At 40.0% G+C, this 23,057-nt stretch overlaps 1 long non-coding RNA gene across 1 annotated transcript; it reads left to right on the forward strand.

The window, feature by feature from the left end:
* Positions 1–3,444: 3,444 nt before the first annotated feature.
* Positions 3,445–21,661, forward strand: LOC122457718. The gene is made up of 3 exons (XR_006277392.1): positions 3,445–3,524; positions 11,962–12,096; positions 21,564–21,661. It is a non-coding gene; the product is annotated as an uncharacterized LOC122457718 (long non-coding RNA).
* The last annotated feature ends 1,396 nt before the right edge of the window (positions 21,662–23,057 follow it).

Here is a 23,057-nt window from a genome sequence, read left to right on the forward strand (position 1 = left end):
CCATTTTAAACAACAATGTCACTTATAGTAATATTTTATAAGCAAGGTCTCACTGGATGTATTCATGCTCTTGATTGTTTTTATTCTCTAATCTTTAAACAAAGAACTGTGCTTTTTATTTTTTGTCACACAAATGAACTCTGACTGTTGATTTTTCATCCGCATATTAAATAGAACTCTGTCTAGAAAAGTGTCCACTGCAAAAGAGAAGTTAATGGATTAAAATTTCCCAAAGTGCCTAAGTCCCATTTTCAAGCGATTTAGGCATTTAGGAATCTGAGTCCCACTGAAAAATCAATGGGTTGTCTGATCTGGTGAATTGATTCGCATGGGCATATTTCTGTTCTGGACATAGCCTCATTGATTGATATCAGTGGCACGCTTCGCAGGCTTCGGCGTTTACATGCACAGATCAGCTTGCTGGATCAGGGCCATAGTTTAGTCATAGCCAACATTTTGGGAGATGAAATTCAGATCTAAAGAAACAAACAACAACAAAAAATCAACCCACAGATCAAATGAAATCTTCAGTGTTTCATGGACCATTATCTAAAATGAGACGCTGCCCTCTTGCTCGCTTCTAGAAATGGATTGCCCAGAAGGGTGAATTATAAAAGTCATAATGGATGATGTCTGTGGAAAGATGCAATCGTAAATTATGGTGGCACTTCAAATGGGAAGCTGCATCTTGATCCATATTTTAACACAACACTAATGCGCATGTACATCACCTACCATTGTGTCATTGCAGACCCAAGAAGGCTTGTGCTGTAACAGAGGGGAGCCCTCTGCAAGTGGGCACATGTCTCCTAAAAACTTTCACTTACTCTCCTGGGGCTCAAGCACAGAGGCCAAACTGCTTCTGCCCAAAGACACAGTGAGGTACCTGTAAAGAGCTCATAAAGAGCTATATCATGGTCTTATCTGAAGCCCTGAGTAAGGGGCAGTGCCTATACAGGTGCAACTGACTTCCCCCTCCACGCTGGCCCAGCTGGAGGGGGAAGTAAGCGTTCCCACTGAGGTGAAACAAGACAGGGAGTAACAGCCCCAGGACAGCTGTCCTTGTTCCCTAGTGTACAGAGCAGCAATGTGGATAGCCAATACAGGGGAGCAAGGACCTCTAAAACACCCGACTCTCTTGCCCAGCTGTATAAGGCTGAGCCCAACCTCTTTTCCTAGGTATCCTGTCAGAAGAGTGATGTAATGGTCTGGTTTTTTGTTTGTTTGTTTCTGCTGTTAGATCAAATATGTATTTGGAAGTAACCTTAGGAGAAGCTGATTGTTTGGGGGAAAAGTATTGTCTGCTGCTTTGAAAGGAGAATCCTCTGTCTCCCTTTGAGAGGCCATGAGAGACATACAGTGTTACCTGCCTCTCAAAGGGACACAGTTATGGTCTCCACTCCAAAGAGGGGCTTAGAGCGGGCTGGGTGGTCAAGGAGGGCTGAATGAACTGAAGCAAGCAGGTATCTTCACAAGCAGGTACCATGAATGATCTTAGACTTGCAATACATTAGCACAGTGGGGTGATGTAGAAATCCCTTTTGAAAGCAATGGGGGATTTTCCTAATTAATGGCAGCATCAGGCCCTGAAAGTTCTTGCTTTAAGTTATTGTTATTTATACAGCACCACAGGTGTGTGTGGCACTTTACAGGCAAACACAATGAGATGACCCTGCTTTGAGGAGCTTACTATCTAATATATACCCCAACCCTTCACTGAGAACCGCATGGAGGGACCCCTGCACCGGTGCAGGGCTTGATATAGGGCACATAGAGCTTCCCACATGGCTTTCAGTGCAGGATCACGGCTATTGATTGAACACGGCAAAAGATGACTGACAAAGGGAGAAGGGGGGGAGGGTGATAAGATGAGGGTAATAGATCGTGGGGTGTTTCATGATATGTATTCACTTCTCACTCATCTTGTATGGTTGCTTTTACAACCAACAAAAGGTAACACAGCAGGGTTTGTGGACAGGATGAGTCTTGAGGAGGGAATGAAGTTGCATGGTACTGTGAATAGGCAGGTGACAGCAGGGAGAACAATTATTATATCTTGCCATTTTTTCAGTATCTCTTCTTGTGTGAGAATTCCCTTGTTTTCTACACTTCGGAACCACCATTGAGAATTCTGTTCAGGGATCAAGGGGAAAGTATGGCCCTCTAGGGGTGGGGAGAAATTGATCCCTATGGAGGAATAGTGTATCACTGGATAGTTAGCAGCCCAGTTTCAGTGCACTCAGTACTGATGTCAAAATGCCTCGCATTGATGTGTATGCACATTATTACTCGAACCAGCCCTTTGAGTCATCAGAACGTCTTGGCCTATATTTACAGTTGCAGCTCTAAAACATTCTGGTGATTTCAGTGTCTGTGGATTATTAATTAACAGAATAGATCACAAAGGCTGCTTCCTAGAACACTTAAGAGAGCTTTACTATATGGCACAGGAAAAAAAGTCTTGAAAAAAATCCTGACATTAGCATGGAGTGCCCAGAACAACTCATTCACTCTGCTTGTCTGTTACATTCCTTTCCTTTTTCCCTCTTCAGTGTTACTATTTATTATTATTTTGTCTTTTATGATTGTCAGCTCCTCAGGACAGGGATCTGTTTTATTATGTGAATATAAAGCACCCAGTACATTTTTGGGTTCTAGACTATTAACAAATACACATCCCAGAGCACTCATGTCTAAAAGGTCTTCTGAAATGTTGTGAATTGCTTTTCACCTGCTACCCCTTTTTCTAAGATTAAAAAATTGCCCCCGTTTATATTTACTCAGAGTAAAATACGCAGTGGCATTGGTTTAATCGTAAATGTTGGAGATGGCAAAGAGTTAAGAGGTTGTTTTAGCCACCCCCTCTTCCCCCACCCATGTAGTACTGTCCCTGTGGAATGCTTTTTTGCAGTGCTTTGTCCTGTCTAGTCTTAAATGTTGCAAGTGATGGGACTTGCACTGAGGGATTTAGGCAGTAGATTAATGAGCTGCACAACTTCACATATGTTTAAATCATTGTCCTTGGTCCCCCTGTTTATACCTAGCTTGTCAATAAGGTAGTGGAGAGTCTGCAGTATAACAATTTACCATGTAGCCTTGTACGCAAGATATAATTATACGTATAAATTAATGTCTGACATGATAATAAACATCAAAGCTTTAGCCCCTGATGTTAGCACAAGGTGCCTTTCCTCTCAAAACATCTGGTCCCTTGATAAATTGTTACAGTTACCATTCCTCACCACACCACTGCTCCCTAGAACATTACAGAGCCCTGCACCACACGAGCTGCTGTGGATCTGTTCTCAAGTTGTTGCAGTGAGCCTGCCGTATGATGACAATTAGAAGCAGTTAGTGTGCAGATGAGACTCGCGAGTGGCAGGTGGTGAGAATGGGACTCAATTAACTAACATGCACAAAATCCTTTGCTAATGAGGCTGGGCTACCCCAGATGAGCAAGAAAGCATGTGTCACTGACAGTAACAGAGGATTTGAAACTGAGAGGGAGAAAAATTGGTCAACAGGTATCATCAGCTGGAAAATAATCCTTTCCTTCACTGTAGTCAGATTAGAGGATAGATTTAAATTTATATACACCAAAGGTCAGCAAATGATGCATCTGTTTAATGAAAAGCTGGAAATAATTTAATTTCCCCCCATAAATCTACTACCATCTATTTTTCATTTTGTTATTCCAGTTCATATTTTGAGTGGAACTGCTCTTATGAAATAGCTCTGGCAACTAATAGGATGTTTTGTAAAACAATATATTGCCTACAAGAAAAATATATGGATTGTATTGAAAGGTAAATGAGATTAGAAAGATAATTAATGGCAAATATACTTTGAAATTAGCTAGGTTGTCAAATCCAGTTCTGGGATAACAATGCAAAAGCTGTTTTTGTGATGTGGTAGCTGAGAGTCTGATGCCAATTTACATGATAAATTCTTTGTTTCTTTGTGGAAATAGTTTACATTTATTCACTAGTGACTAATAATTTCTTTGCAGTGTCTCATAATTGTTTTGATTTGGACTGAAACTTGCTATATAAGTTGTCAACATGAATGTAATTTCCCCATTCCTTAAATACCACTTCTCTTTATTGTTGTTTATTTTTTGAGTGGTTGAAAGGGTAGTTTTCTATTGCAAGTTTCTGTGTTTTATTTTTGACTCTGTAGCTTAAAATGGTTTGATGCAAAAAGCTGAAATTTTGCAGGCCCATGTTTCTTAGGGTGAGCTTATCTTCTGTTGTTCCCTCCACAGATGTTTTTAAAGTAGGCATATTCTCTCTATTTGTTTGAGCTAAACTGTGACTAAAAATGTTCAGTAATTCATTCTTGAATATTTCTTTGTAAAGGGAATGAGATGGATCATGAAATTTAATGGTTTAAGTGTTGCTATATCCTGCCCCAAAGACCCCCCAAAAGTTTAGCTGATTATATCCTTGGCGGTTCCTCATGCATTTACATTGACCCATCGTTGTAAAATCATTTTAGTGGCAATTAAATATTCCCTTGAAACAAATTATTATTGCTTTTATTGCTATGCCAGAAACAAACAAAGCATATGCTTATACCAAACAGAAAATCCTGCAGCAATCTGTAAACTAAAATGACTGTAAATTAAACTGATGATAAGGAGGAAACTCAGGGATGACACGTGCCCTTTGTTGTGTTCTGCCTGGGTATTAGAAAGCACTCAAATCAGTGTCATGTTACAGCCCATATCTACCATAGTGCAATATCTAGAAATAATGAGGTAAATTAAGGATGAAGCAGAGGCTTGACTGAATTTTTCTCTAATCTCTTTGAGACCCTCAACATAATTTTCTCATGTGGGGGTCTGTGTAGATTTCACTGATGTGTGTTTTTCAAGTAATATGGTGTAACTATGCTTAAAGCAGGGGAACTCTCAAGAAACAAAACAAAAAAATCACTGGAGAGTGTCAAAAGGCAACAATTCAATGTAATGATTAAAATGGAGACTTGGTTTCACCTGTTTCATGTAATTCTGAAAGGATTTCTAATTCCACCACAAGGGCTGGAATGATTTGTTACATTTTCTCTTTGTACAGTATTATGTTATGCAAGCAACACCAAGCAGTTTTGCATGTTGTCCAGTTAAAGCAAGGCACAAAGATATGATTATTCTAGTTCCATTGGAAACAGCAGCTCTGTAGATTTCTCCATATTGGTCTTTCTTGCTGAGTTTTTGTCAAAACTTGGCTCTGATTTCCCTCTTTTTCTCTCTATCCCTTTTTCCCCACCCCAAATGGAATTCAAGTTCTTAAATCAATATTAATCACAAAGTGGATTCCTTTATCAGTGTGAATGTTGAGTTGTATGCAGCATATAAATGTTCCACTAAAATATGGTTAAAGCCCATGTACTTGTCTCATCAGTTCAGTGGCTGAGAGTCTTCTAACGCTCTTTATCTTGGACACAGCCAAGGCACCTTGTACTGTGAGGCTATCAGACCTCAAAAAGAAAAAATGTTTATGCTGGGAATCATCAAAGGTGGTGTAGCAGGAAGTGTTATTGTGGTTCAATATGGTGGCATGCTTTCTTTGGAGTCAGTACTAAACATTACTTCACGGTTCTACAGGGTGCTCTTCTGCTTTTGGTGGATAAGAGGTCTGGACCACTTGTGGCTATTTAAAAACTACATGGTACTCTTAGTAAGAGTTGGTTATCCAAGACTATCACAATCTATCTAGGTTGTGATAGTCTATCTAGTCAACTATAGTCAACTATCTAGTCTAGTATCTTGGAAAAAATTTCAACCCCAAGTAACTAAATTCCCCTTGTAAATTGAACTGGGTGGGGGCTTTGTCACTTCTTGTCCCCAACTCTTTTATATAGTGTTGCTGACCAGCAGTTTAACAGCCTCATGTTCCACCTCAAAGGTAGCTGCGTTTTTGTGGTGGATGAGGTGATCCTGTGTGTGTGTGTAATATATGCACCTCATTTTCAAAAATGCTGAGCATGTGTAGCTTGCACTAGCCATCAGTGGGATTTGTGAGCACTCTGCAGTTTTGTAAATCAGGATTTTGTGTGTGTGAGGGAAAGAGAAAGTGCTAAGTACTTTTGCATATTTTCCTTTTTGAGGTTAAAATATACAATGCTTTCAACTCAATAATAGGCCCTACATTCGTGACGATATTTATAATCTTTTCACCCTTGATCCATACTAAAAAATGAAATGACTGAAGATGAGTCTGAAATAGTGACCACACTCTCCCAAAGGGAAAACGGGAAACCCCAGAGGTAGGCCCAAGGTTGCCCTGCCTCCTGCCCACGTGGGGCCGGCCCAAACCCACCTGCCACCCACCCACGTGGGGCCAGCCTCAGACTCCCCTGTCCCTCCCGTGTGTGGCGTAGCCTGAGCCCCCCTGCCGCCCACCAAGGTGGGACCAGCCCAGCCCAAGCTGCTCTCCTGAGCCCTCCCTCCCACACAGAGCTGGTGTTGCCACTCGCCTGCCCTGCACATTCCTCCATACCCCACTAGGGCTCGCACCCCCTTTTTTGGCAAAACTGGGCATCTGTCCCATTGGCTCTTGCAAGAGCCCAGATTTGCCAAAAAAGTCGGGACAGCCAGGACAGGGCTTAAAAAAGAGACTGTTCTGGCCAAAACTGGACGTATGGTCACCCTAGTCTGAAACATAACGCCAAACTTTTTGGCTTTGGAGAAATCCAGATCCAGATCTGAACTATGCAACTTGGATCCAACTCCGGAAATATGCCCTCTTCGGTTCAAATGCTACATCAGTCTTTGTGTTTTGGAACTGACTATCACTCTTGACTCTGTCACAATATAAGCACTTACAAATTAAATAGTAAAATAACTATGGAAGAATATTGCATAGTAGGACACTTTAAAAAGTAAAACTCTGTGTCTAAGAATGGAGGGCGAAATATTTGTGGGGAAAAGAATGCCCCGCCATTGGAATATTAGCGCATTTTGCTACTTGGTATGACAACTACATACTAAATAGGTCCAAACATAACAAGGGCTGAGAATGTGCTGCTTTTGTCCTTTTATGTGCAGAGATTGCTCATCTAATAGAAAAAGAGGTAGTTCCATGTACATATCTATTGATGTGAGGGAGTGAGTGGGCAGCTGAATGGGTGTAAAGGAAAGCTACCCACCAAACTTCAAGGAAATCAAAAAGGAGAGGCAGCAGGGTGAGCAGAACGAGCAGGTGTTGAGAGAAAGCGAACTCCCCAAAGATGCTGTGTGAATAATGATACAGAACTTTCCTGGGAGCATAGAAGTCTGTGCCTGGGTGCTGCCCCTCCTGAGAAATCTGGTGGCTACTTCTCTGAAAGTGAAGCAAGACTCAATTGGGGAAAAAGCCCTGCTGCTTGCTAAGTGGAGGAAGAATTGTGGAAGAGCACTGATGCTACTATGGCTGAGGAAAAGGGGGGAGGGAAATTGTTCTAGTAATTGTTCTCCTTTACTAGAGCCATGAACGGGGGGGGAGGGATAGCTCAGCGATTTGAGCATTGGCCTGCTAAACCCAGGCTTATGAGCTCAATCCTTGAGGGGACCATTTAGGGATCTGGGGCAAAAATTGGGGATAGCTCCTGCTTTGAGCAGGGGGTTGGACTAGATGACTTCCTGAGGTCCCTTCCAACCCTCATATTCTATGACTTGTCCAGGAAGAAATAATAATACCTGAGTACAGTAAAGGAGTGCTCTCAAAGAAAGAGGGTGATAGTGTTCAGATTGCTGCAATGAGGATGTATTGCACACCTTACTTGAGATCTGCAAATCACACCAGGAGATTTAGATGTACACCTCCCATTCATTTTGACAGAGTTGTCCCTTAGACTGCTTTGAAATTCTCAACCCTACGCCTTTGACACCCTTCAGTACAACCCACTGGGATACAACAAGAATAGCTTGAAGTCATGCCCCTCTCTGCTGGATAGTGTCTGATCCTGTTTTGACACACTAAGCTTGAACTAAGGAACCTTTTCTGGAGATCAGCGTTTTCTTTACAACAGGGATTCAATGTCCTTAGTGGGTGGCAGATGTGCAATGGACCATGAGAAATTTTCATAGTGTTGAGATTAAAATAACTTTCCAAGCTAGAAGAAACATAACTCTAATTTATAACCCATTTGTAGAAAATACTAATACACTAGCCACTCCACCCACATAGAGTTTATATCCACTCTCCCCCCAGCCTGTTCTATTAGAAAAGAGAAGAATAGGGCCCCACATATTTTAAGGGGAGAAATGAGTTAATATTTGTTCAAATTGTTTTTTAGAGGACATCTGAGAAAGAGACTTTTTACTGTAGAGCTGTCAAGGTCTGGACCTCCTAAAGCATAATTTAGAAGGAAAAAATTAAAAATTGTGTAATTAGCCCACTGGGCTGAAAAGCAATGGGGGGAAGATTGGTATGAAAATAAAGTGTTGGTTAAGAGCAAATAAAGGCTAAAAGTGATGAAACGGTTAAAAAATCATGTACTAAAGAGAAGCTAAATTTTAAGGACCAGATCTTCAGCTTGTGGAAATCAGCGTAACCCCATTTATGTCAATGGAGCTATGCTGACTTACACCAGTTGTGGATCAGAGGCCAAATAGTTTGAGAACTCTTGAGCATTTAAAAAAAAGGGGGGGGGCATATTTCAAAGTATGATTATATTCTATACATTGGTAGTAGATAGTGAGGGGCTGGCAATAAATAGCTGTGATGCGGTAATATGAAATAAGGTGGTGGAAGAGGAGTTGAGGCGTACGTTTAAGGGGTAAAACCAAATGGACAAATCTAAGCCTCTGAGGTTAAATTCTTCCTTATGGGTGACCTGATTTCGGTTTCCTATATTTCAATATAATTGTTTTTGGTAAATATGGTCTTTGTTTCTGATTTGGGACCCCCCAGTTTTCAATGTGTACTCTAGCAATCCTTACCCATACTTATGAACCTACTTTTAATGGGCCCATGTTTTGGATGCTGATGGTTAGCTTTTGTAAAAGCTGTCAATAAATCCAGAATACAATGTAAAAAGAACATGATCCAAAGCTCATTGTTGTAAATGGAACTGAATAACAAGTCATAGTTTTTACGATTTCTACTCTTGGTGAATGGAGGAAAGGGAATGAAGGTGGGTGAATTACAACATGTAAAAAAAATTATGGTTGCCCCTATACAATGTGCATTCCATACATAGAAAGTTTCATTTCTTGCCTGTGAGAGAGCTGTCAAATTATCTTTTTCGGAAACGGTATGGAGGTATTGTACTTAATTGCTATGATAATGCTCGCATTTGACAGTGACAATACTTGGTTCAACGTGGCTGCTAACAAAAAAAAGTCAACCATTAAGCATGTTTTCTTAAACAGTGACTGATAAGTTGTTATCTTTCAGCATCTCCACTAATTAGACGTCACAAGTCAAAGTTAATTCGGTGGAAAACATTTCTCGACTTAATGACATTTATGGGCAATTAGGCACATTGTAGAAAGGAATACACATTTACATTTCAGCCTATTTCCAGTGCTTAACAAGAATCCACCTCTTTCTCCACTGGAGATTTCTCACTCTCTGAGGAATACGTTCGATACAGACATCACGGGTCCTCTTGTTATTCTGGAAACCAGAATTGTTTGCATGAAACAAGCTACCACACAGTAATGAGGCCCAGACAGAGATAAAATGAGGCACAATAAAAGCCTTTATGTTGTTTAGACCTTTATCTTGTCATGACAAGGGCTGTGCTTAATTCCAAGGTAGTTAAAACTGAGAGATTAAAATCAAATTTAGTTGTTGTTTGTCCCCTCTCTCTTATTTTTCAGAATTGTCCATTATTCTCCTGCAAAGCCTTTACAGGCATTTAAGTACAGAATTTGCAAATTAACTGTTCATTGAATTTCCATTTATTTTATTTATTTATTTTTCAGATTTTCTAACTCTTCTTACAAAAACTCGTCATCTGTGGTCAAACTTCACTTTTAAATAATAAACCACGCCCCCCCGCCCCCGTCACCCTTTTTTCACCAGACCTGAGAGCTGAGCTTTGCTCAGGCAGTTGAAACTGAATTTGGATCTGTGCATTTCCAGTGCTTGCTTAGTTTCATTTGAAGTGTTTTTAGGCCACGTTAATTTCTGCTTTGGAGTCTTAATGTGGTTTTTATTATGCTTGGGGCAACGCCTCCTGAGGTTTATACCAGAGAGTAATTCCTTCCTTGTTAAGGTTTTGGAATGAGGTAGGTTGGGAGGAAAGGGAATGGGAAACTCTGGATACGTCTATACTGCACACTGCTTGCACTAAATGCCCTCCCCCCCCCAAGCATGGGTATAAGTGGCAGCATAGATGGTGAGGCACTGATTAGGCAAGTAAAGAGATATCTGAACCCTAATAGGGAAAGACTCTGGCAGCGGGGAGGTTGCCAGAGTCTTTTCCCGCTGAATCCCCAAACCAGAGCCTTTCAATGATTATGTGTAGCTACCCACCACAGTGTGGACACAGCCTGTGTCCCCCACAGTGTATAGCTACATGTACCTTATCTGCCACCACCTGTGGTGTGCAGTATAGACATAGCCTCTGTAGATTTGCACCTGCACCGTGATTGGCAGTTTGCCTGATTCTCCTCTCAGCTCCCCACAAGTGGAAGTGGTTGAGGTTTTGGCCACCTAATCCAGCGTAGCCCTTGTGAAATGGCCCTGTGTCATTATTAATTTACTGGCTAATGTCCTGAAGAGGTGCCTGTCCCTGCTCTTCCGAGCCCCCATGAAGGGCCTTCCAGATTCAGGGAAGGGGAGCAGATTTCATCTTCCACACCTTTCTATCAGAGTCTGAGCTTTTGTCTGTTGCCTTTGGAAATAAGGAACAGAGACCCATTGTGTTTGTAAAGTTATGTAGCCATGTCTAGATGCTGTGGACACAGGCACCTTAGAAATGCTGCTAATAACACTGGTTTCAGGCCGGAAAGTCAAACGGTTACAAAACTGTTCAGTCTTGGTCTGTGGTGAATGCAGTCTGGTTACTGTGTGGCTCAGTGTGGCCTATGGCCTATTGTTTTGGACTGCCAAGATCACTTTTCTTCAGGCAAGCGGTTGATTGAAACAGTGTCCTGACTAGGTGATCACTTCATTAAGGCACTCAACTTCCTAACAGGCACATGCAAACCATGGAAATTTGTTTGTGCTGCACCACCATTGGTGTGCATGTGGAATGGCTGCGTCAATAGAGTAGCAAAGCCACAAATGCATGCTCTATGAAAGAACATGCTCATATGACTGTTAGCCCATTCTGCCCCACACCACTTGGTTTTCACCTACCTGTTAGATTTTGTTCTAAGCTTAGGCTGAATCTGAAATGACCTTTGCGTAATGGATCTCTGGACTGGTGTGAAGCCTCACTGGAGACGAGTGGAGTTCATTTTAGGATCAGTGACCTCTTTGGACAGGGAAAGTACCTTACTATATATCTGAACGATATGTAGTACAAGTGGAACTCTGAACTGATTGGCTGCTCTGTGCTACTGGAATATAAATAAGAAGAAGAATTGCAAGCAGGGGTTATGCCATTTGCCAATTCATGGCTTTGCCTTGACTACACGAAGGGTTTACTCTGCTATATCTGGCCCCTGATGGCTGAGATGGTGTCAAATTCACAATGTAAACAAGATCTAATAATCTTGGCTTGGGCTGCAGCTGGTAAGAAGCATTGCTGCTCCAAGTGCAGTCACCAGTTATTTTGGGAGTACAGTCTGAAGACCACTGGAATATTTGATCTGAAATGTTTTTTGGCAAGAGTGACACAGACAAACACCTGAAAAAGCATGTTCTTCCAAATACTCTGTTGTTCCAAATAGGTAACATCTGTACAGACAAACTGAGCCACAGTCTGGTTCTTTTTTATTTTTTCAGGTTCCGGGGTGTTCAGATCCAAAGTTTAGCTTCAGGCTCATCTCTATTTGTCGCACTTCTTGTTTTGTTACCTCAGGCCGTCTCTATGGAACCAAAATAACCCTGCTGAAACATGGGTGTAACCATACAGTGTTATATAATCTGGTTTATTATTGCCTGGATGGACAGAAAACTGCTGGGGAACTGTATTTTAGCCTACGTATCTATAAAAGTAAGGAAAAGCCATATTGTATCTAGACTTCATCACAGGCATGTTTAAACATGGTTATTTTTGTGGTGTAGACAGGAACTAATTCTGTATCAGTGTTATCAATAAGAATATCACTAACGATTAATATGTAGGATTAATATGTTTTTTTCCCATTGATAATACTAATACTGTATTTGATTTTAACTAAAAGGATTGAGTAGCATACAGCAGGATTATACTGGTACTTATTTACTAGAAAATGACAAAACATGGCAAAACAGCATTTGTGAATTATACTTAGTGATCAAACCAAGGACTTGTTTAAATTGGCATGTTTATCTGTGTTCTCTTTTGTAAGGTGAATAGTGGATATTGCCCAGTGCCCACAGTGCATTTAGCTCTCAACTCATAATCCAGTTTTGAACCAAACAGGGCATATGTTGTACCTACATCTGTACATGTTTGCTCAGCTTAGTCTGTTTTGTTTTATGTAAACAAGTAGCCTGGCACCACTAATTAATTAATATAGTGTATTTTATACAACCAGGCTTATTTATAGAAGCTCTGTAACCAAATTGTAAAATGCCATTGTCAATTATTTTTTAATGACTCAGCCCTTTGGCATTATCCTTTAGAATTCTGATTTATTTCTCCTTTCAATTAAACATGTATCTGACAAAATCCTCTTGTAATGGAGTCTGATGTTCCTCTGTTGTTCCTTATTTGTTCAGACCACGTAGAATGTATTTATGATTTTTTTCCTGTCATGGGGGAAAATAATCCCTAGATGATAGAACTCTACACCAAGTTAACTCTACCAAGACTTGGTACAAGATTGCAAGGTATTCAGGACCCTTGAGCTGGGATTTGAAGGACTGTTTATTTCCCCCTTGTGTTCAGAATGTTACAGAAGTTTGGTAAAAGTTCTGTTTCAAGTTCTGAAGAATTTTTTGGGGGGGGAAAGCAAATCCTTTTCTTCCTATACCCAAGTGACCAGTAAGCGGCGCTGTTGATTGGGAGAAATGAGTAGTCTGTGACTGACTAATTATCTAATGTAAGGAACTGTTGGTGTTCCCAAATGTCAGTTATAAAATGGTACTCACAAAAGTAGGAAACTGAAAACTCCAAGCTCTGGTGAGAGGATGTAAAGAAGACCCATTACTAAGTGCAAACACTGATAAGAAACAAAATGTGATTATTTTTTTTCTTCCACAGCTTAAAAAGAAAACAACTTTCAGAATAAGCTGTTTTCTAAGCCATGACATTCCAGGGAGAAGCTGTAATATGTGAGTTCCTCACACTAGAATTTGCTGTGAGGTATGAGGCCAGACGTTCTGTTCTGACTGATATTTTGGAGTAACCGCTAATAGCTGAAAATGCTTCATATCAGCAGGTCTTGGAAATACTAATAGCTTGTCCCAATTATGTGGCGATGCAGACACAGTCTGTCTGTGACTACATGTAATAATCAATTGGACTTTGAATCAGTTACCAGTTAGTCAGTTTAGCATTGGACGGGTCCCCAGGAATGAAGGATTATTCCACTGATGCTACTTTAGAAATTCCCAGGCATATCTTTAGTATTTATGTGCCCCCATCTCACAATAACTCTGGGGGGACTCAACTGCTAAAGACACACTGAGAATTTCTTGCTTGGGGGACTCCAGCAAGGTTATTCTGGGGTCAGGGCCTCTTGCCCTCAATCTCCTCTTCTCTGTGACCAAATCCTCTCAACCTTGCTTCCCTCCTTTGCTCCATCTTTTTTTCTCCTTTCTTTTTCCATCCTCCCACCATGTATTTCCCTCCCCCAGAGTGTGCTAGCATAAAGTAGAGGATCAATCAGTGCACTCGAGGACTGAGCCAACAACTGTTAAAGCTAATGTGAATCTTTCTATTCACACCCTCGGGAGTTGGATCAGGCGCTGAGGCAGTAGCAGGCTCTCCCTTAGCAAAAGGTTTTGTGTCCCAAAGGACTGTCTGTGTTGTCAGCACTATGGAGAAAAACCATGCTGAGGAAAGCTACAGTCTTTTTGCCACTTACTATTTTGTATCACGTAGTTAGTTTGTGTAGAAAATGAATGAGAATAACCAGGACTCTTCACACCTTCAGAACAAATGCAAAACCCACTGCTCTACACTAGCTTTACGACACACAACTCGGTGAAGTTGATGATAAATCCACACACACACTTTCCCAGTGCACCTTCAGGCAAGTGGCAAGTATGGTTATTTGGTTAATGCACTGGACTGGTACTTGAGAGTTCAAGGTTCCATTTATGATGCTGCCACAGCCTTCTTAGCAAGTCACTTAATCTCGCTCTAGCACCTCAATTCCCCATCTGTAAAATGGGCATCCTAATACCTACCTCACACAGGTGGTATGAGGATCAATTCATTAATATTTTTAAGGTGCTCCACTAATGGGAGCTAGGTAAGTATCTAGTTAAATAATCTTTCATTATTTCTTTGGTTTTTGTAACTTTGGGCGTGCTCAGATAGCAAGGTGATGGGCACATTATAAAAACCTAGTGAGGGAGTACAAGACTTGTAAAATATATCAGAGAATTATATCTTTAGTTTTACGTATCTCCTACGGAAAGGAGAGTTCTATGATGAAGTGCCTAGACACCACAGTGACTGATGCCCTGTCAATGTATTAGGTCAAGAGGAGATCTACATTCTCTGTAAGGGTGGTTCTGATTTGTCGCTGGCAATGAAAAAGTTAAAACTCCTAGGGTTATTCATCAATTCTGCTTTTTAAAAACGTGTTCCATTAAAATGCAGATTTAGTCTTCCATTTGCAAAGAACACAGTTATTTCTAATTCTGTATGGGAATCCTTTTTGTATCTGTATCTTTTGGGTAGAAAGTCCAGCTGCCTCTTGTGAGATTGCACATATCTCTTCAGATGTCAACAAATCATTGAAAAGTGTCAGAAAGGGGGAAATGAAAGATAATTATTTAAACCATGGAGAGCTACTTTGAAAGTGAATAGAATCTGTCAGATAGTCTTTTGAGAACACAGTTGGCTGCATGGATTGGTTATATCAAATGGACATATCTGGAGGCAAGTAATGTTTTAGATTTTGATCAGTTTACGTTGGGGTTTTTTGGGGGGAAGCTAGAACACTAGAAAATATCATGGGGGATTTGTTGTGAAGGTGTTGTACATAGGTGCTGATGTCAAAAGATCTGAGCTTTGTAAATAAAATGTAAACTCTACCAGTTAAATAAATCTTTACATTCTTTATTATGTTTTAAAAAATACAATGTGTAATAAGATTGGAGCAAGGTGGGACTTGCTAAAAATGTCTGTAGTTTGGTGGTAATGTAAAATACAGCTATTCCCAAAAGAAACAGGTACCAAAAAAGTCTACTTTTCTTACTGTAGCTTGGAGGATTCAACATTATAGGTGGCTCTGAAATTTAGTGAAACCATTCCAAAATCGACCACTCCACTGCTCTGATAACAGCTATGTAAATCTAGCCCTTGATTGCGTGAACACATGCATATGTGGTAACTTTACATATGTCCAGTGGGACTACTTGCATGCCTAAACTTACCCATATGAATAAGTGTTCAGGAACAGGGCCTGTGTCAGTAAAATAAGTAAATTTCACCTCCTTTTTCCAGTGGAAATAAAATAGCAGGTGAGGGAAAGAGAAGAGCAGAGAAATTGTTGTACAGCATTAGATGCAATGTAGAAGAAAACTTTCTAAAACAGCCAAAAAGCAAGTATCTCCCAAGACAGTGGTGTAACAGTCTCACTGTAATGCTCCAAAATGCGTGAACAATCTTTTTGAGGAATATCTTCAATGTGTAAAATCTTCAGGTTCAAACTAAAGCAATACAACCAATTTTTAAGCAGACATGAGTCCACACACACAGGTTGCACTGGTTTAACTAAATTGGTATAAGTTAAATTGGTGCAAATTCTGCGTGTAGACAAGCCCTTAGACCAGTGGTTTTCCAACTTTTTAGGGTGCATACCCCTTTCCAAATAGTGTAATCTATGGTGTACCCCCATCTGAGATAGGGCCATAATATTCTTAGGATTAGCTTGCCAATTCTTATTAAATAAAATGTGTTGTCCGCCATTACAGGATTTTTCTTGCATACCCCTTGATGAGAACTTATGTACATGTAGGGGTACCCCAGTTTGAAAACCACTGCCTTAGACTAACTGAAAGATTAGGGAGAGACTTAAGGGAATGGAGGTAAGAAATGAAATTGGTCGGCAGCCAATACCCTTCTAAGTTTTACAGAAACTTCCATTTCTTTGAGCATCCTGCATCGTGCGCATTTTCATTGGGACAACCTGCAGTCATCTTTTTTTTTTTTTTTTTTTGTTTTGTTTTTTTCTTACTCTCTTACTATTTCAGCACATGCTAGGTCAGAACCAAAGGGGGAAAATCCTACAATAGCATTAAATTACATGTGCTTTTGGAAAGCTTATTCCCTTGGGGAAAGAGACTGCTTAACAGTACACTTCTTAGGACTGATTGGCATTTCCACCTTTATTCTGGGGGAAGCTGCTGCTCTTCCTGTTTTTTCTTCCTCCTTTCCCCATTTGGAATAAAAGCACTTTGTGCTTTCCCTGTAAAACCTCAAAGAGTGCCAGGTACATCACCTAATGAAGGTAGCTCTTAATTCTTCCCTCTAATGAGAAATGAATGCTTCCTACCTCTACTTGAATTCCATCTTTGTGCAAATTTCTAGGTTAGCTTCTTATTCTTTTTAAAAGCACATTGATCAGACAACAAAAGCAACATCAGTAGCAAAGACAGATTCCATCTCTATATGGTACTTCTAACATGAGCAGAACTAATCATAACCCTCTAGCAAATTACAATGAATTTCAGAGCATTTGGTCCATCTTATTAAAAACCCTGAATTAAATTGCTGATTTACACCTATGTGCAACCCCATCCATTTCAATGGTGGTATAATAGGGATATAAATAAGATTCCCATAGTCTGTTAGATCAACTAATATGACATACAACAGCTATTTTCCAAGTAGCAATGTTTTTCAAGCTTTGTAGTATGTATTTTAAAGCCACTAAACTAAACCTCATTTTAAAAATTACCTTGCAGTTGATGTTTGAGGTAAATTTTCTAAATTGTCTAACAAATAGCAGTGTGTTGTCAAATCTAGATTTAGTATAGTTAGTACTAATCAGCATTTTCCCCAAAAAATATATAGACAAAAGGACATTCCCATAATATTTGCATTAGTTACTGATATGTCTGGGCAACAAAGTTCAAATCCAAATCTAAATTCAAATAATAACTTTTCCAAAAGTTAGGGATGTTTGAGTCTCAAGATCTGATTCATGCCATTGTATGTGTAAACAGGGGCCTGCTGTGAAGTCGAGAACTCCCTCAAAGTTTGTGTGTGTTCATATCCAGAATTTTGATTCAGGACCATCTCCAGTAATACTCTTTATTATTTCTGTCCCACAACTCTACAAATGCATTTGTGCTCAGCTCTGATTTAAAAAAAAAAAGTGTGTGTGTGTGTGTGTGTGTGTGTGTGTGTGTGAGAGAGAGGTGTGTGTATATAGAGCGCCTTGGAGTAGGCAGGAAAATAGTGCAGAGTCACTTTGTCAGCATCTGGAGAGCCACAAGCTTAGTGGGACAAAACGTAGGAACAGATTCCATGAACTGAAGGAACCAAACAGGTGGGTGCTTATGTTTCTTGTCACATCTATATATATACGCATGCACCAGGTTTCTAGCTTGGTTTTGGTAATGAGAATTTTGGGGCTGAGTGCCGCCAATCTCAACTGGTGCTTTGATCTTTCAACGCTTACTTTTTTAAAAAATTGAAAAAGTAAATATAGAATCTTGGGACCTGTTATCTTCATCTCCCACTCACCTGCAGGAAAGATGTAAGATTGAAAAGCTAAATTATGCTCTGCATGGAAAAAGAACCCACATGAGGGTTCTGATTTATGCCTATATAAGGGAGAAGAGATTTAGGCCTCAAATCAATACAACATTTCAGAATGATGGCATTCTTTTTTTTAAAAAAGAAAGATAAAGGAAAATGTTCAAATGAGAGAATTTTTTAAGAAACAAAAAAAAATGTTGTCATTGGGGAGATGTGTATTTTCTCAGGGAGTTTTGCTACTGGATAATCTCTGAGACTATGGAATGAAGTATTTAAATCTCCATTTAAAGACAGGAAAAGTGTGAAGAACCAGCTAAAGGCAAAGATGCCTCCTCTCTGAGAAAACAACTCTACCTCTGATGTTTAACAAAATAAGTGTGATAATTCTGCCTTCAGTGAAGAGCCTTTTAAATTTAAATTTAAATTTTTTGCTGATTAAACTGCCTTTTGGCTTTCTGTATTCTAATGATTTTTGTACCTGATCACGCTGACTTAAGAAAAACCCACTTTAAAGATGTGTTTGGGGTGTATTTTCATTTTAATAGGTGGTTCTATCCATGGGTGCATGAACTAGTGAAATCACACACACACTATATGAAGGGCCCCCTATAATCCTCAATTCAGTGACTGGAGAATTGTGCCTCAAGATTTAAGCTTGCATTTTAAAATGGTCTGTTATTACTTTATCATGATTGTGCCTAGGTGCCCCAACTGAATTTGGGAGCCCATTGTACTAGGCACTAGGTACATCAGGGTGACAATGTCTGGATCTGGAAGATTAAATCTACTAAAGCAGCTACACATAATGGAGCTACACTTTAATGGTCATGCAGGTTTTTTGCATCCACATCCTTTGAGTGAGAGGTTATAATTCAGCTGTGGATTATGTATATTTACATGACTGAGTTTGGGCACATGCAAAGACTCAGATTTGTGTGTGCAAACTGTATTGCCACATGAAGGATATGCAGCATCTCAACCTATGAATGGAAATGTGAAGGGTATTTTTGTGGGTGGCACTTTGTACTCCTTGTTGAGGCACGCTGTAAATTTGGTCCTGAATTAATGCAGATAACTAATAGTCTGGAGAAGATGCACTGGAAATGTCATACATACACTGCATCCTTTTTAGGGTTCAAAGCACTACTGATGGTGAATCCACTAACAATTGCTGTCATTTGGTTTCCGAGGAAAAGCTGCTGAGCCAGGGCAAGGTCAGTGAAATGTATTTTTCAGCGCATGTGCCCCAAGTTTACACTGACATGGAGCCATTAATGTAGTGGAGAAAGTACCTTTATCGGGCTCAGGAGAAGTCCTACTTCCACTAATGGAACTACAAAACATTCTCTGGTACAAACAAACAAAAGCCGAGGAATTCCCTAGCACACCCCTCACCGTTTCTACCCTCCCCTATAATGCTCTGTCTTAGGTTTTCAGCCATAAAGCTGCCTATAAACCTGCCAGTCTGATCCTACTCTAATGGCTGGTAACGCCTTAACAATAGAAGTAATAGCCCTTGTATAACACCAGCGCAGCTTTCCAGCATGCAACTCTACATTGATCTCAGCATGTCTATCAAAGTAACTTTCAGCCAGCTAGACATTCAGCTTAATAAAACAGGAGTTACTTTTATTGGGAATGATTAACAGAAGTCTAAGTATTCCCACGCATCAGCAAATATTCACACATCACTGGTATTGTCACTTTAAAAGGATTAGTCTCTTTAATTAGATCTATAATTCCTCTTCCTAAACTTTCTTTAAAAGATACAGTAATGCGAGCACTGTATCCCCAAAGATAAATTGCCCTTTTTAGAGAATGACATTTCTTCCATTGAGATGGGACTTTTTTCTTGGGGTTTGTTTTGTGTCCCATGAAGCTGCCATTCAGGTAGAGCAGTGCTGAGAGTGCCTTGTTAAAGCTAAGAAACTATTTGTAAGACTGTGGCAGACTTGGACATTCCAGTTGGCAAGGAGGAGAAAGAGCTGCTTGTTTCTGGGGTATCAGAAAAAAGGCTGGTGCAGGTGGTGATCCATCAGTAAAACATTGTTGGAAGAAAAGCTTGCAGGTGCTGACTCTGAAAATGGATGTGTACTTCCTGGATCTAGCACAAGCTAAAGAGGACTGCCAATACAACACAGAACTGTACTGTTGCCTTAAGAGTGAATAAAAAAAGATGTTTCAAGGCTGTAGTTGAATCTGGATGGTTTGCTACAGAGGACAAAAAGTCTCCTATAAAATTTGATTTAAATAGTCCTATCTCACTTGTGCTCTTGGTGACCAGATTCAATTGTGCTGGTGTCTCCTATGCAGTATGATATCATAGTTTCAGAGGAAGGCTTTATGCAGAGGTCACATTAGTTTGTCCTGTGGATGTAATCATTTTTTGTGTCACGGACAATGTTTTACTGTGAAGATATGGGCCAGATGGCTCAGCCACTTGCAGTCCAGAGCTAAACAGTGTCTTTATTGTTGGTGAATAAACAGAATCTATTGTCTGTTGCTCATGAAATTATAGTGTCCATCACTGTTTAAAGATGAAATATTAAATTATTGTGGCTAAGTAAGAATATGTAAAACAAGACGTAAAAGAGTGTGGGCCTCAAATCTATCCCTGTTTGTTGGTGATTCTTTTGTCTTTATGAATATCTATAAAAATATCAGCAGTCATTGCCAAGGATATTATTAAGCATCCAGATTCCCTCCTAGCCATGTACCTCCATTAGTTCACTAATTTGATCTGCAGCTCTTGTCACCAGAGGCAGGAAGAACAAAACAAACCCACCCATAAAATCTGTCTAATATTTTTTCTTAGTCATTTTATACTGTTCTCAAATACAGCAGAAAGTTACTAAGTGTTTGTTTAAGCAACAAACAAAGATTAAAATCTTTTACAAGTTGCTTTTCAGAAATCTACAGACAGAAGGTCCCTCCTTTAGTTTTGAGTATTGAAAGAACTGATAACATACACAGCACTCTCTGGCACCTGCTTGTAGAAATAGATTGTTCATAAAGCAAAGACAGTGAAATCAGTTTCTCTTTCGGTTAGTTAGTGTTAATTATTTTCTGGATAGTCACGCCTGCCCTCATAGTCCTTATGCTATGGAGAGGGAATGCATATTCTTCTAAGAAAACATACATTTTCTATTTAAGATTACCCCAGCTGTGCTTTCTTATACTGCAATGTCAGAAGTATTTCTTTCCTCTCTTTAATTGCTACCAAAGCCAACCTTGACTGGCAAGGAGAAAGTCACTGACAGGTTTGGGTTCAGTCCAGACCTTCTCAGAGATTCTGTCAGCCAACTGTTTGACAGTATGCAAATATATGTAAATTTGGGGACATTGGATGAACACCTGCAGAAAGTGGCCATCCTCACTTATGCTATGCTCTACCTCCTATGTAAGAGGGCTTTTTGAAATGTTGCTCGGTCTCTTTCTGTCAGTTTATTATGTATTTGTCAGCAGAATGTTGGGCTGATAAAAACTGTACTCTTTGTCCTGATGAGCTGCAAAGCTCCATGTGGAACTGCAAGTGCCTGGAATAGTGAGATGGCTCCCGTCCAGCCCTTGTGAATCCTTCTTTCTGGCTCTAGGACCTTAGTTTCGGTATCTGAACTCTTGTGGGGTTGCCATGTCAAGGAAGGCCTTCTGTTTTCCTGGGAGTAAAGACATAACATCAGTGGAGTCTCACCAAAACAAAAAAGCTCGTTCTATCTCGCAGCTGGAACTTAGGACTCGAAGAAATACAGTTGATCGCTGCATAAATCTGCATCCGATTTGTAACCGCTAGGAATAAATGAGAGACACCTCATGTGAAAACAAAGCTACCAGCCACTGTACTTTTTACAGCTCTGAATTGTACAATGGCTAGGAGAAGCCTGAGGGTTAGATCCCACACCCATTAAAATCAGTAGGAGTTTTGCTATGGGCTTCACTGGAGCAGGATCCGGTCCTGAATATCTGTATAGTTATCATCAAGTGACTCTTTCTTGCAGATTCCTTTCCCCATATATGTTGTAGCTCTGGATGCAATACCCAAACAGCAACTGTAATTGAAAGGAATGTTTTAAAACTCTATTTTCAAAATAAAATACAGCAAATAGAGGAAGGACAATACCATCAGGATTTCCACGCTCTGGTTAAAAGTTTGATGCACAATGATTACTTAAGGCAAAGTACCTCGTGATTATCAGTCTCTGCCTTTGGTAGTCTTAAACTATGCTGGGTTGTGATTAGATGTGATCAAAGGTAGAGACGAGGCTGAATCAAGGCCCTGGATTCTAAAACCCCTGAAATTTGAGGAAATCCAAAATATATGTCTTAAGTCAACTTCCAGTCAATGAGGGGGATGTATCGTGTCAAGATCTTTGCAGTGGGTCTTTTGGTTTTAGGTTACTAAACACTTTGGCTAATGGCCACTGTATTCAGCTTTCCCAGTTTGGGTTGAGGTTTGGACAGGAACATGATGCTTCCAGCTCCCAATGGGTTCTCTGGCATTATCTGTGGTAGAGTCACAACCTGAAGTCTTAGTTTAAAAGTGGAAATGTTGTAAGGGCAGCTTTCCACTTTTACTGCCAGATCCTGTCCTCTTGATTCATACCAGTGTAACAATTACTCCAGTGAAGCTAATAGAGTTAATTTAGACGTACACCCGTGTGTCTGATTTCAACTGTATTCAGATTTTAAACTGTAAGAACACCATAGATAGATGTTGATCATGTGGTCAAACTACATAAGGGGCACCCAAAGCAATGTGTAGGAGCTTGTGAGCCAGATCATCGCTGTCCTAAGAGAATCCTAAACAATGCATGCTGACATGGAACTTGGATTTCTCTCAGTTGCTTATCAGGTTGCAACCAATGTAAAATAATAGAGAGCAATATTTAAAGATTACAGGCTAGATCCTTAGCGATCTTACAGACTCCACTGAAGACATGGCATTTATAGTTTATATGGTAGTTTGTTTACACCAGCTGAGGATCTGGCCCTGCATCATCAAAGATGAGTAAAGTACAGAACTGATTATCTTTGAAGAATGATACAGTTGATTGAACTTGAATTTCCAGTGGGCTTAAAAATTCAGTACC

Source organism: Dermochelys coriacea, chromosome 1 (genome assembly GCF_009764565.3).
Source record: "Dermochelys coriacea isolate rDerCor1 chromosome 1, rDerCor1.pri.v4, whole genome shotgun sequence".
NCBI lineage: Eukaryota > Metazoa > Chordata > Testudines > Dermochelyidae > Dermochelys > Dermochelys coriacea.